Source organism: Rhea pennata, chromosome 1 (genome assembly GCF_028389875.1).
Source record: "Rhea pennata isolate bPtePen1 chromosome 1, bPtePen1.pri, whole genome shotgun sequence".
NCBI classification, from domain to species: domain Eukaryota; kingdom Metazoa; phylum Chordata; class Aves; order Rheiformes; family Rheidae; genus Rhea; species Rhea pennata.
The window spans coordinates 110,412,049-110,425,786 of record NC_084663.1 but is presented as its reverse complement, the minus strand read 5'-3'; the positions used below and the strand labels follow the sequence as shown (position 1 = coordinate 110,425,786).

The 13,738-nt window shown below is 36.3% G+C and overlaps 1 long non-coding RNA gene across 21 annotated transcripts in view; it reads right to left on the bottom strand.

Moving 5' to 3' along the window:
• Window positions 1-13,738, bottom strand: part of LOC134152437 (uncharacterized) — a 377,211-nt gene that overhangs the window by 25,462 nt on the left and 338,011 nt on the right. For 20 of the 21 annotated variants that reach the window (XR_009961013.1, XR_009961014.1, XR_009961002.1 and 17 more), the window contains one exon: window positions 9,072-9,172. This is a non-coding gene — a long non-coding RNA (uncharacterized LOC134152437). Of the gene's footprint in view, window positions 1-9,047; window positions 9,173-13,738 lie in introns of all 21 variants that reach the window. The other variant, XR_009961019.1, reaches the window with a different exon arrangement.

The window sequence follows — 13,738 nt, the reverse complement described above, 5'->3', positions numbered from 1 at the left end:
TACCATTAATTCTATGTGCAAATTAAGCGCCAGAAAACAAATGTCTGTCACATGGAATAATAGCCTTACAGTCTGTGTACAGTAAAGTGAAATAAGATCACACTATACTCCCTAATTAGAGTTAATGGATCTGCTTCTGATGACTTTTATGCCAATTTCATGATCATGTAATTCTCGCTATTGTCTCCAGTGGAGCTGCTCTTGAATAAGAAAGATATGCTCAGAATATGTCCCTTGCCTGAAACGGAGAGATATTTAAATAACATTTAAATTTCTATTTAAATAAGGCAAGAAATAGGCAAGAAACTCTTCTGCTACTGAAACTTCCTACTTCCATCCCATCCTCTCTATTTATCATTGCTCCTTAAGACTACCAGATCATAAATTTCTGGCTGTTTCATGCTTGCTCCTTTAACATCTAAAGGCATACAAAGTCTATTTAATAGAGCTGTTAACTGGGTAGCACAGCCAGTCTCTCTTTTTTTTGAGAAAGATATACATGTATGCAAGATCTCCTTTCTGTAAATATGAAAAAAGAAATCCCAAACCCAAACTGAGCCCAAAATATAAAGATCTGCATCAAAAAAGAAAAGGATATATCATGCATGACAGTACTGAGCTCTCATCTGAAATGCAAACCTGACCTGAATTTTTTTTTTAACATTTAGTTAGCTCTGATTAACTTGCTTTTGTGCCACATGAGACTTGTCCAGAAGGAAAGACTGATATTTTGAATTGCTAAAATGTTAGCTAGCACCATTTTAAGAGGAGCATCGGGCCTGTTATTCTATAACATAGACCTCTGAAGATTGTCAGCCTTTAAAATCCAGAAAGTGTACAGTTGTTTTTAACGTCAATAGCTGACAGGTGCTTTCTGATGCTGTCATTCACTGTTTTCATCCCCTCAAATATTTGCCCCTGTATCTACCAGTCATTTTGGAGAATGAGCCTACATTCATCCCTTACCATTAAGTCATTGAATCTAACCCAACCAAGTGGTCTACCAAAGTGGAACACCTGCCTCAGGGTTTTCCTCTTCACCTTGGTGCCTGCAAAGCAGCTTCCCAGGAAATGTTCATCACCTTGCTCCAGAAACTGTCACATTAAAACCAGCTAACATAACTCAATGGTCATGCAACCAGTTACTTTTTTGGATACATTAGAGCAGTGTATCAGGCTGCTATGTTTCAAAATCATCATATCCTATGGGAATATCATGCACAAGCCATGGCCAGTTAATTGGAAATCACCTGCATGTCATATCATAACGTAAAAGCAAATGGAGATTTTTTTTTTTTTTTTTACCATATCCAGAACCACACACTCCAGTTTTCACATCTCCAGGCTATATTCACAGGAGAAAATCCTTAGGCAAGCATGCTGCCTTCAAACTTTCCCTTCTCCTTTTCTCCATCCACTCCTCCCAAATAATCACTGATAAAGATATTTAACCAAGACACATGTAAATCGATAACATTTTCTTTTTCTCTCCCCTCTCCCCCTAAAAAGGGTGATTAATGTTTGCAGCTCATCACTGGCTCTTGACTGAGTTCTGCTATAGAGGTACATAAGCCCTTTTCAGATAATTATAGACCTGCTTCAGCTCCATCTTTAACAAATGCTTTAACAGTGGCAGTTGAAATTACAAAATTTAATAATAAAAATGATTTGCTCATTTGTCATTATGTTTATTATGGCTGATAAATGAACACTACACACTGCCACTAGCCTCAGGACAACAGTAAGTAGTCTGTAGCACTACTTTTTGGAATAGTCTGTATTTAGTGGTCCTATTTTGAACTCCTACCTCCTGAACTATTAACTAGAAATACCCTATGCTCAGCCCAGTTCAACAGTATAATAATGCTCTGTCAACTGATGAGTAAGATTACTGTGACTAAAGGAATCCTACTGAAATTTCTTCGATTAGGAAGATACTCTCCCTTTCTCTCCTGTCCTTTCCTTCTCCCCTTTCCCTTCCCCCCAAATAACAAACCCCCTTAATAATCCAATATTGGGAAGTGCTGGATAATGACACTGTCTGATTCTTACATATGTATTTGTGATATGATGAAAGTAGTTGTCAACCTCAACTGCTACTTCATAAATACAAACTGAAGAGCCATTTCGTGCTCCAAAACTCTTCCATTTCAAAAGCAAAGAACAGGGAGATATAACATAATAATGAGCAACATATAATGCTGAAGTTGATTTAGTTCTTCTAAATTTAGACCTAATTTAGGCCATTATAAATTTCACCTGTGCAACTCTTTAAACAAACAGCTCTCTCATGAAGGTGCTTCAAAAAATGCATCTGTAGGATGTAACTGTACTAATGAAAATCTTTACACAGATGAGCTTAATCTCTAACAAATAGGCTTTGGATAATTATGCAAGGCAATTTAAGATATGACCTGTCTGTCTGACCACCCCTGAGTATAGTAGTAGAAAAAATAATGTAAGCTCATTCCTTAGTCCCTAATAAACCCCTGTCAGCTGAGTTTTAGACTAAATCCTATAGGGGTTTGGCCCTATAGGCCCTATAGGCTGTGAAGTATGGATATGAGCTGGGGCCACTCTTTCATGCCATATTTCGAAAGGAATTGTTTCCTGTCCAACATGCTCTAAGTGATCCTGCTTGAGCAGGGGGGTTGGACTAGGTGATCTCCAGAGGTCCCACCCAACCTCAACTCTTCTGTGATTCTGTGACACTGAGGTGATTTCACTGCAGAATTACAGATTGTCTTTCAATTGTTTGCATCATGACAGTCAACTGACTGACAATAAAAACACACTATTTTTACTTCTGCTTGTTCTGCGTTAATTGGAGCAGAGGTAAAGCTGTCCATCATACAAATACAGTTCTTAAGCACAATATAATTGTAAGATTATTAATGTTCATCAAACAAATAACACCAGGAATAACACTAGGACTACAGCACTGATGCAAGACACTGCATAGTGTTTTCTACCAGTATGTCTTCTGAAGGTATAGCTAATACACGTTTAAACCAAAGCTCTACCACAGCTCTAGCTAGATAAAAACAATATGCTTGAGTAATTCAAACCAAAAGTGGCCAAGATTTGTGATGGATGAATTTGGATTTCTTCAGATATGGATTAAATAAATATTAGTAGTTTTTTTCATAAATAAATCTCAAGAAATCTAAAATATGATCCATAGACTGGAAACTGAAACATGAGTTACAAGGTGAGTGGCTGAGAGCCATATTTAAGTATCTTGTCAGGGATATAACATCAACAGAGAATTCAAATACATGTCTATATAACTTTTTAAAATAAGATGTACATTTTTTCCTGCACAAGATCTAAGATAATCAAAAGAACAATAACTTTAAAGGGCAAAGGAAAAACATATCATACTATCCTGATATTTACTCAAGATGTAAACAAAACTTTGAGGTTTTTAATAAAATAATTAGAAGAAAAAAAGTTATTTAAAGCAATGGTAGCGAGTGACCTCAAGAGGGCTCAAATGTTTAGCTAAAATCACTGATTTAAAAAATAGATAGTTCAAGTACTTGCAGAATTTGCCCTTATTCTGCGGTGCTTTTTTGGTCCAAATACATGGTTAATAATCTTTTTTTTTCATCACATGCAGTATTTCTAGCTCTAGGTGTAACTACTTCTAGAAAGAGTGGAAACAAAACAAAACAGAGCTTTCTCTTAAAGATTATCTGATTTTCTAAAAATTTTCTGGAAATTAGAATGCTTGAAAAGCCAGTTTACGGTTGCTTGCAGGCAAGCAGCAGGCAGTGCATTGTCTTGCACCCCATGACTACAGCTGCATATGTCACAGTAACTCTTCAGCTGCCAAAATATATATATACACATATATATATATAAAATATATATAAACTATGTTTCTATCAGTCTCTTTATTATTTTTCTTCTTTTAAGCTGTTTTCTCTCAAACTGTTATTTTTTTTCCATTTCTTTTCCCATTCATTTCATCTTCACAAGTCTTACGGTAGATCTACACAAGTGTGGATTTTTCAATAGATGGTCTAAATTCATATTACCTCCATTTAAGAGTCTTAAATAACACTGTCTCAGGCAAATAAAATCATCCATAGAACCCTTCATTTTCATAGTTTTTCTATCAATTCCTTGAATTCAAATTCATAGTTTTGATTTTCTTCTAAGGGAAGATATTCACTGTCAAGGGCTCCTCAGCTTCAGTAGTTCTCTGACAGCACAGAGCAATAGATTCTAATATTTTATTATGCGTCATTCCTCCTTTCTCTTAAGTTCTTGCAACCCCCAACCATACAGATCCCTTCTCATAAACAATTCTTATTGCTAAACCTCTCATCTCTAAGCAATTCTCATCTCTAAACCTCAATCTTAATACTCTAGTCCTAGGTAAGGAACTCCTTTGCTTACAAATTAGTATTGCTTTCTATGTTATATGAAATGAAACAAGTAAAATTGAAATCACTTGTTGAAAACACAGCTGCACTGATGTCTCTACTGGAATTTCCTATCTTCTCACACCAACAATCATTTTGTACTTGTGCATAGAGTTTAAAAGTCTTCAATCCCAGTAACGCGCAAACCACATACAAAAATTCTATCCTGGTTGCCTTTTCCATTCACATTTTTTTCCCCCACTCCTATTATCCAGAAAGATCAGAAATAGCTATAAACAACCCTCCTTCTCATCCTCCCCAAAGCTCTTATTCTGGAATAGCTGTGGCACCTTGCCAAGAGCATGGAGTTGTTCCCAGTTCAGAATATATCATGACAATCCCCATGTTTATGCTTGATATCTCTTGCAGACTGAGTATGAAACTCGTAAGTGGAAGTGATAGAAGGGTACAATAAGCCAATGATTTTTTTTTTTGTCTGACAATATTTGGAAATACTAAAGGAAAAAAAATTCCTGCTATTATTTGACCTATAAATGACTCATTTATCTGTTGGAAGTTTTAGATAGTTATTTCTACTGCTGCTCTTTTTGTGCTAGCTAATAAGCAGCTCTTCAGCTCTTCTCTCTAGTTTTAGAAGACTCCAGAGAGATATTTGCTAAAGCCACAGGGAACAATGAGAGGAAAGTGCAAGAACTCAGAAGGATACATGAAAAGATGTTTCAGGTTTAGTTTCCTTTTGCTTTGCTTGACTATTATTCATTACTATTTATGTCTGAATAGCAGCAATAGCCTAACAAAGTTAATGAGTTTTCATGCTAACAAAACAGAGTGCCTATTATGAGGTCCTAAAGACCTCAATAAATTATCAGATAGGTGATCTTTTCTCTTTGGCAGTCCTAACACAGTCTGTTTTACTGACTCAGAGCTCCAAGGAACCATGGCTCTAACATCAAGATCAACACCTTCATTGCCTACTCTTTCTTCCAAATACTTTTTATATTCTTTTTATATCTCTCATAGCAGAGCAATTATTTGAACAGCATCTTATCTATTATTAAGTAGCTTGCAAGTGGCTCTTTCAGATCACAAATCACAAATCTACAATCATTTAATGAAGCTCTAAGTCCAGTTTTGCATCATAGCTGTATCTGTTCACAAGAGGATGTAGTCCTTGTCCTGTCCACACATTTATTAAAGGAAGACCTAAACTTTAAGCATGTATGTACCAGAACTGATTTTACACAAACCCTATCCGACAGTAAAAGGCCAGTTTCTCTACTCTATTCCCTTGTAGCACATTATAAAGCCAGATACTTGTATAGCTACAAGATTGAAGTTTCCAGTCATTTCAGCATATATCTGAAGTATATTAAACTGACTGAATTTAAATGGTGAATTCCTGGAAGCAGAGATTGGTTATTGTCTTCTTTTGTAAAACCAGCGCCCCTCTGATTAATAGGAAGGAATGACTTTACAGAGACCTTCAAAGAATTAATTCCAGGGTATACATTTCCAATCTAACATTGAAGTTTCTGTCTTAACTAATTCTCTTCATTTTGCCTGTTTGCATATCTCATGTATCCGATGAGACAGCAGAGTGAATCAGTTTCCTTTGCCCTCTAAAATTACTCTAACATAACCTTCTGAATGAGAAACTTCAATGAATATGGAGTTAATGTTTTTGTCCTTTCAAATTCTGAAACACTACTAATTCTTACCAACCCTGCCAAAAAGTCAGGATGAGCAGACTGTCAGAGAACTAGATCATTCTGCTTCCATTACTCATTGCAATAAAACGTGATCATCATCCTTTCTCCAGTCCTAACAGAAGTTTCCATTTTCATGGTACATAATTGAGGATTCCATTTTTTTTGTATCAGGAGTATTACAATATTGAATCAGTTAATATGTAATGATATCCTGAATATTAGCACATCATTACAAGCAGAGTGCAATTACTTGAAAGCAATTTTGAAAAGTCAAGCAGGTCTCTGCAGTCACAAACTGCATACATTCTTAGCTGCATATCTTCCCTCCTTTAAATCAGTATGACATACTACCCAAAGTGGAAATCATTAGAAGTGCTGCTGCAATAATAGGCAGGTTGTAAAAATGAAGCAGATAGTTAAGGTTCATATATGGCTCACCACCAAAGTAATAGGATAAATCAGTTTTAAATATATTTATCTTCTATGTTGACCTGTGAAGTTAAAAAAAAAATCCTTACTCCTGTTTTACTGATGGAAGCATAAAGATTCTCAGTTTTAGGTCTACAACAATGTACCTAATCTTCACAATATGATTCATATATTGTCATATCCTGAAGGCATATAAAGCCCCTACCTCTATTGACAAGGGTATTACAGTCAGATTTGCTCTTTAGTGTTCACACACCCAGGTGTCTAACTCCTGATAGCCTAGAACTCAATGCACATACCTCAACAACATTCAGGCATGCGCTTAATCTTTCTTGTTTATCTCTGTATAAAACACAGAAATACTTGAAGCAAAAGCACAAACGAAGTCTACGTTCTGCGGCTGAAAGTATGGGAGACCAGTTTCTAGTCCTATTTTAGTGAATGCATGCAAAGGAGCAATTTCAAAGTGGAAGTTCAAATAATTACTCCCAGCAGATACTTTCACACTGTCACAGGCACGAGGGATCAAAATTGTAACACTGGATCCAGTGAGAAAAAAGAGGTTGTATCTGGAACCCTCACTTTACGTTGTCCTAGCCATTGCCTAGGTTATAGGCTGTTGAATCTAAATTATGAGTTTTGGAAAAACTACTAGTATCTTATCTCCCTCCACAGATGATTGCAATAGACTGACCAAAGCACATAAACAAAGAAAATGGTTGCTGAATGCATGTGTCTTATAGGAAGCCTTAACACTTAGCAGAATTCAGGCTTGCCACACCAAACCTAAACTCTTACCAGAGGAACTTTATGGCTCTATTCTTATGTGATTTTTGGCAAGTGGTCTCGAAATCTTATTGCAGAGTAGAGAATTAAACCTTGATGTGCATCATTCTGGCCTTACTTGTTAACTATTGGATTGGTATGCATATTAAATAGTTCCATGTTACTGAAATGCAACTCATCATTACCTACAATTTCCAGCAAAGATAGAAACTACCAAATCAGTATGGTATAAATTATATGGCAGCTGTAATTCAGTGCCTAAGCTTGGGCTACAGTTCACACTCCAATCTCTGACAGTATTAAATAACTATTTCAGTCAGCATAATCCCAACATGTCTTGATTCTCAATCGAGTTGTGGTGAGCAAGGTCTAGGGATGCTTGCAGTTCAGGTTCTTGGGGACTGCAGGTGGTTCTGAAGCAAATTAAGTACAAAGAGAGCCAATGGTTTGTAATTGAAAAGTATCACCTCCTTGGCATTTGAAAGAAACGAAATACATAAGTATTACTAAACCTTACAAAACTGGAATTCCCTCTTCATAGCTTTCTTATTTTTATCGCCTGCTCTTCAGATACTTACAGACATTGCACTAACTCCTCACCTACACACATTAAAATAGACTTAATGTGGGAGAAGAAAATGGCTGTACCCTATGTCACATTTCCCCCATACTGAGAAAAGCCTGAAGAAGTTTCAAAGGAAAATACCAAAAGCGTGCTAGTATTGACCTGGGCTTTTGGCACCATGCTTCCAGTTACCAAATTTCTGCAGGAATTCCACTGCAATCACCCAGAGGGGTGAGACTGTCCCCACACATTCATCCTCCTCTTCATCTAACCTCTGACAGGACAGGTGAGGACAGAGCAGAGCACACAGTTATCTGCGATAATTTTTTGCCTCCCGGGATACTGCTACATCAGCTGAATTTGCAGGCTTATGTATCCAGCATTTGTACATTGGATTAATCTTGCTGTGAGTATGCTAAAAGAGCTGAAACAGTTTTTGAGCTGTTCTGTATATCTCAGAAACGCTCCTCAGATGTAACAGCTCCGTCCATTTATAACACCAACCACTTTACACAGCAATATGACAGTCGAAGACAAAATGCTTGTTCAGTCTATCTCCAGGAGCCTTTTAATGGTTAGAGGAACCTCAAGTAACGAAATGCACGCACAAAACTGACAGAGCTTTGACCTGCTGCACCACAGATATATATGGCCTGCCAAACACGGCACTGGTCTCGGCCATAGGAGACCTTGGCTCAATCTGCAGTTGTGTTAGCATTGCAATGCAGAGCCTTGAGTAGACTGTGCCTGTGTGTTGGCTTTCTCCATCCCCAAAAGGGATTTTGGCTCCTCTGTTATATACTGTAAGACACTGAGATCTACAGATATGAGAAGCAGGTATTACTATGTTTCACAACTTTATCTCAACTCTATTAAAATGTATTCTTCCCATGCCGATGGCAATGCTATTTGGATGTTTAGCATGCACTTTTCCATCATCTAACAACAGATGTACTTTCTGGATAATCTTCAAGATTTTTTTACAGAGCATTTGAAATTAGTTTGTTTTAATTTTACTTATTTTGTTGCTTATTTTCTTTAAGCATTTTATCCTCAGAGACTTGGCTAAGCGATGACCATTAAAAAATTATACAGCAATATGTAGTTTCTGTTTTCCATTTAAGCTAACTTTTACACAACTATATCTCAAAGAAGTTAACATACCTTTTCCACCTTTCTGATTCTCACCTCATGAATGTTGCATATAGTCTCAGCAACGTCCCTTCCTGTTGTAGGACAATTATTAGAGCCAAATGTTGCTTGAAGTATGGATTATATTTGTCTTGCTCCTAGGATTAAGAGCAGAGAAATTTTCTTACCTTCCCGTTTCTCCAATTTCTGTCATCAGGTTTCCATAAACAAATCAGACAGCTTCTTTCTTGAGACCAAGAAGATGATGATGGGAAGAAAGAAGACCAGAATAAAAGTTGCAGAAAATATGACTTGTTCCAAAAACCCAGCAACTTTCTCTAATCTCCATTCCAAAGAGGTCAAGACTGCTAGAATAAATTTAGCCTCCCAAAAGCATGTTTAATCCAGGCCATGACTTTAAACTCCCTTGCTTTCTGTTCCCACTCATCCCCCTTTACAGTTTTTAAAGTAACAGAATTTCAAAATTGACATAATTTTACATTTTAAAATTAAATTGGTGAGTTATACTTCAGAAGGCTTTAAAAAAAATTGAAGCTGCTCGAAACTTAAAAAAAATTCAGCAATCAGTTGCAGCAAAAAAGTGAAGTTGCTTCAAAATAGTGTTATAAAGTCAATTCAGCAGAGATTTTCAAAACTATACTAGAGTTGTACATATACAGCTCCCATTAAGTTTTATAGAAATTGTACGTGTTTTGCCTACACTGATCTGAAAAAATCCAGTCTGCATGCCCAGCACCTAGTAACATAACACTAAATAACACCTAGTAACTTAACACTGAATTTATTGCTTAACTTCCTTCTTAAATTCTTTCTTTTCCTCAAGTATTAAGTCTAGAAGAGAGCTAAGATCTGACGGCTTCTGATATATTCCGATGTCTACAAGCAGTCTTTATTCCATTAGAAGTAGGCTAAGAGCCAGCCTGAGAATATTCAGGTAAGCCCCAAAAATGACACTGACAAGGAAACAAAACTAACCTATTTCTATTTCCTGCAGTTATTCCTGACACACAGACTCAACCTAACAAACTTCAAGATGTTTTAAGGATATACTTATCTACAAATCTCCCTTTGTAAAACTGACATTTTACAGAATTTGGGTGTATACATTAAAGAAAAAAAAAAAAAAAAAAAAAAGATACATTCCTCAGTTTTATTTGTACCAGTGGAGCTCAATTGCTTCCCTCTGTGAAGCAGAGGGAACATTTATTTAAGCTAGTTTACATGTCTAGGGGTAAATTTCAAGCAATAGATACTTTCTCCTTTACATTTATTATTAAGCCTAAGGGTTTCAAAGGTTAAAAAACCTAGCTAAAACCTTAAAAGTCTATCTCTTCAGCAGGGCCAAAATCTAAATTGTTTCTCCCCACAGTCAGTCCAAAGTACCGAACCTTATAACCACACCTTAGCTCAAGAAGTTTTCTCAAGTCCTCTCAGATCAAGAAGTTTTGAGGGTATTTTACAAAGCTATTAGTTGTCTCCCTCAGCCCTGCACAAACAAGATTCCCACAATTCATTGTAATGGGAGCATCACCCCATACTCCCAAAAATAAAATACTAATAAAAAGATAACATTCCCTAAAACACCTGGTCACATTTTTACTGAACATCATTCACAAAGGTGAGGATACAGAAGGGCAACAAAATGTATTATTCTACTCAAAGCTCTTATTCCCTTAAATAGGCATGTATTTTGATAGGATTATGAGTTTCAGTTACAATGGAAGGATTACTTGTTAATATGTATTCCTCATGTAATAATGAGTAAAAGTTTTAATACTAAGCAGGATGTTTCTTAATAATTTAACTCCTAGAATGCTGGCAGGTTCAATAAGTATTTGAAAGGTCACATATTTTCTACAGAAAAAATGTATGTAAAAATAGCTTTCAGGACCTATGCAACAGCATGGGCCTTCTTGCTATCTTACAAAAGACAAATTAAGTAACTACTATTACTTAAATAAATATTTACTCAAATGATTGATGACTGATACTATCAATAACTTAGCAGAGAGAATTTTTCCTGTAGTCTCAAAGATATAATCATATTACACTGAAAATATTCTAAATTAAACTGGCTACAGAATACAATAAAGCAGAGTACGCACGCATGTTTATTTTTTGATCAGTGGAAGTACATCCATACAGCACCTAAATCTTCACAACAAGAAGCACATTTGCATCACTATTAAAGAACAGAATGTGAGTACAAAACTTATCTCATTCAACACATTCAAAAGTCAGGGAGTTCCCTGGAAAGGAATATCAGTGACGTTCAGTTCAGCAACTGTTCTTTGTCACCATTTATGACACAGCCTCTTTCCAATGCATACACACTGTTTCTTCACCCCCAGGAACTTCTTCACCTTTGCACACTTTTCCCTTAAGTCACATCAACATGGAAGAAAATTTAAAGTTTCACTTACTACATGCCCTGATACATATTTTCAGACCCTCCTGGTTCCCAACATTGTAAGTGAATCCCAGCGCAGAGCTAGCCAGAGAACTCTAATAAGCCAGTTGAGTTTATTTCCTGGGAAATATCTCTGAGACTAAGAAGAAATAGCAGTAACTTCTGAGAAGGGCAGTGAAACAGCAGCAGAAGCCTAGGACTGGATGAGCCAAGCGAGGAGGCAACATTCAGGAGAGAGCAGTATGCTAGGAGAGGGCATGATTAGTCATCCTGAAGTAAAAGTCTCCAAAAATCCATTGCGGGTTAAACTCAGCAGTTCCTTCCAATTCATTCTAGCAGACCTCTGCCCCCATTTTTCTGTGTAAGAATTTGACAATTTGTAAACTAGGTTTGTAGTAAAAATTACATTAACTGACATTTTTAGATGTTCACTGTACCCGTCTTAATTTTGCCTAATGTAGGCCGGCTTGTGTGTGCACATATAGATAACAGCAACATAGTTAAACATGTCATGTCATACACCATTTAAAATATGTGTAACAATTCTCTTCTTTCTTCCCCTTTCACCTTCCTTTTCCTTGTCAGTCATTTTCTTCCCTCCTTTTTCTGGTCTTCACCTTCCATTTCCTTTTTCTGTCTTTCATCAGTCTTTCGTCTTTCCGCCCCCTCCCAAGTTTTTTATTCACTATTACTCTCCTATTTTGTTTTCCAAATTTGTTTTGACTGCAATCTCCTCAACATCTTTTATAATAAATGCAAGCTGAATTGGTCCAACAGGCACTGGCCACCTCTCCTGTGCTGCATTAAACAATACTTTGCTTTTTATTTGTTCATGCCTAGAACAAAGTACTGTATTCAGATTATACCCACTGGAATATATTGTTTCAGTTAATAGAAAGCAATTTCATATTGACTGTGGAAGATATAAAGGAATATTTGAGGTTAAAAATAAAAGCAATCTAACAGGGTAGAGGATTAAACAAAAAATACACAGTCTGGCCTTGCAATAGCACACACTGCATGTATACATGAAGCAACATATTAGAACTTTAAAAGATCAGAAATATGAAGATTGAGGACTAGGATTATTATTCCATATAAACCAAAGGCTAAATATTCTAATGAATTCAGCTTCTCTTTTTTTTCATTTAAATTAAGGACAGTCCTAATGTCTTGATACTAACTGCTCCTTCTTGCCCAAAGCGTGCCTCTCAGTTATCCCCTTCCTCCCTGACGTAACCTCCAGACCCTACAGCATGGAGGAGGAGAAGGAAATACAAAAGAGGGACAAGTAAGACACCGACACCACTTCTGTTCAGAGGGACAGGGTCTTCACGGAGATGACATTCTCTTACACTATTTAAAATAGTTAACAAAGTGTTTGGGGGAACAGAGAGGGAAAAACTCTAGCTCCCATCAATCTGTTATCAATGAGAACAAAAAGTCTATGAATACTAGGTTGAATCCACTCAGGGGATAATTACTCCACTGAAATCACACCTTATTGCAAAAGAAAAAAAAAGGGGGGTGGGGGTATAAAGGCCTCTACTAATGCATACACAAAAGAAAGACTGAAGAATAGAAAGGAGTAAGAACAAAAGAAAAGAAAGACTGAAGAATTCAATTAAAGTAACCGATTTGAAAATACAGAGTATGTTTGTCATTGAAAGCCTTCTTTGCTTATACTGTACAGCAACAACAGAATGAACATTTCTTGTTGATGATGTTGGTTTGGCTTAAGCCCAGGTCTTGCACTATCAGAACATTTTATCTGTACATTTTATTTCTTCATTATTACAGGGGTTGCTATAAAGAAGGTTATTTTTATGTTAATGTTCTTACTCATCCCCTCTCCCTCAAAATTCCTTTCCTTTAATCTTCTCTTAAGAAATTTTGGTAGAATTTTTTCCTGTCCATATAAAGAGATAGAGAAAAAGTCCCTTCTCCTCTCAAAGTATACTTATGACGTTACATACAGGGGAGGAAGTGGAGGATGATGGCAGAGGAAAATAACCAGGAAGATAAAGATACAGTATTTGTTCATTTAAATCTACTTCAAGAAGCATGAACTCTGCAACACTGTGCAGTACGGTGAAATTACAAATATTGTATTACCATCTACTGAATAATAAATGCATAAATGAGTTATAAATGCTAAATTGATTTTTTTAATCAGACTTAGAATTATTGATACTGTTTTATCATCTGGCAAGCATTTGTGCAAAGCATTATAACAACAAAACAATGCTCCATAATTGCTGCTATGTGTGAGAAAAGACAGTATGTGGATTCA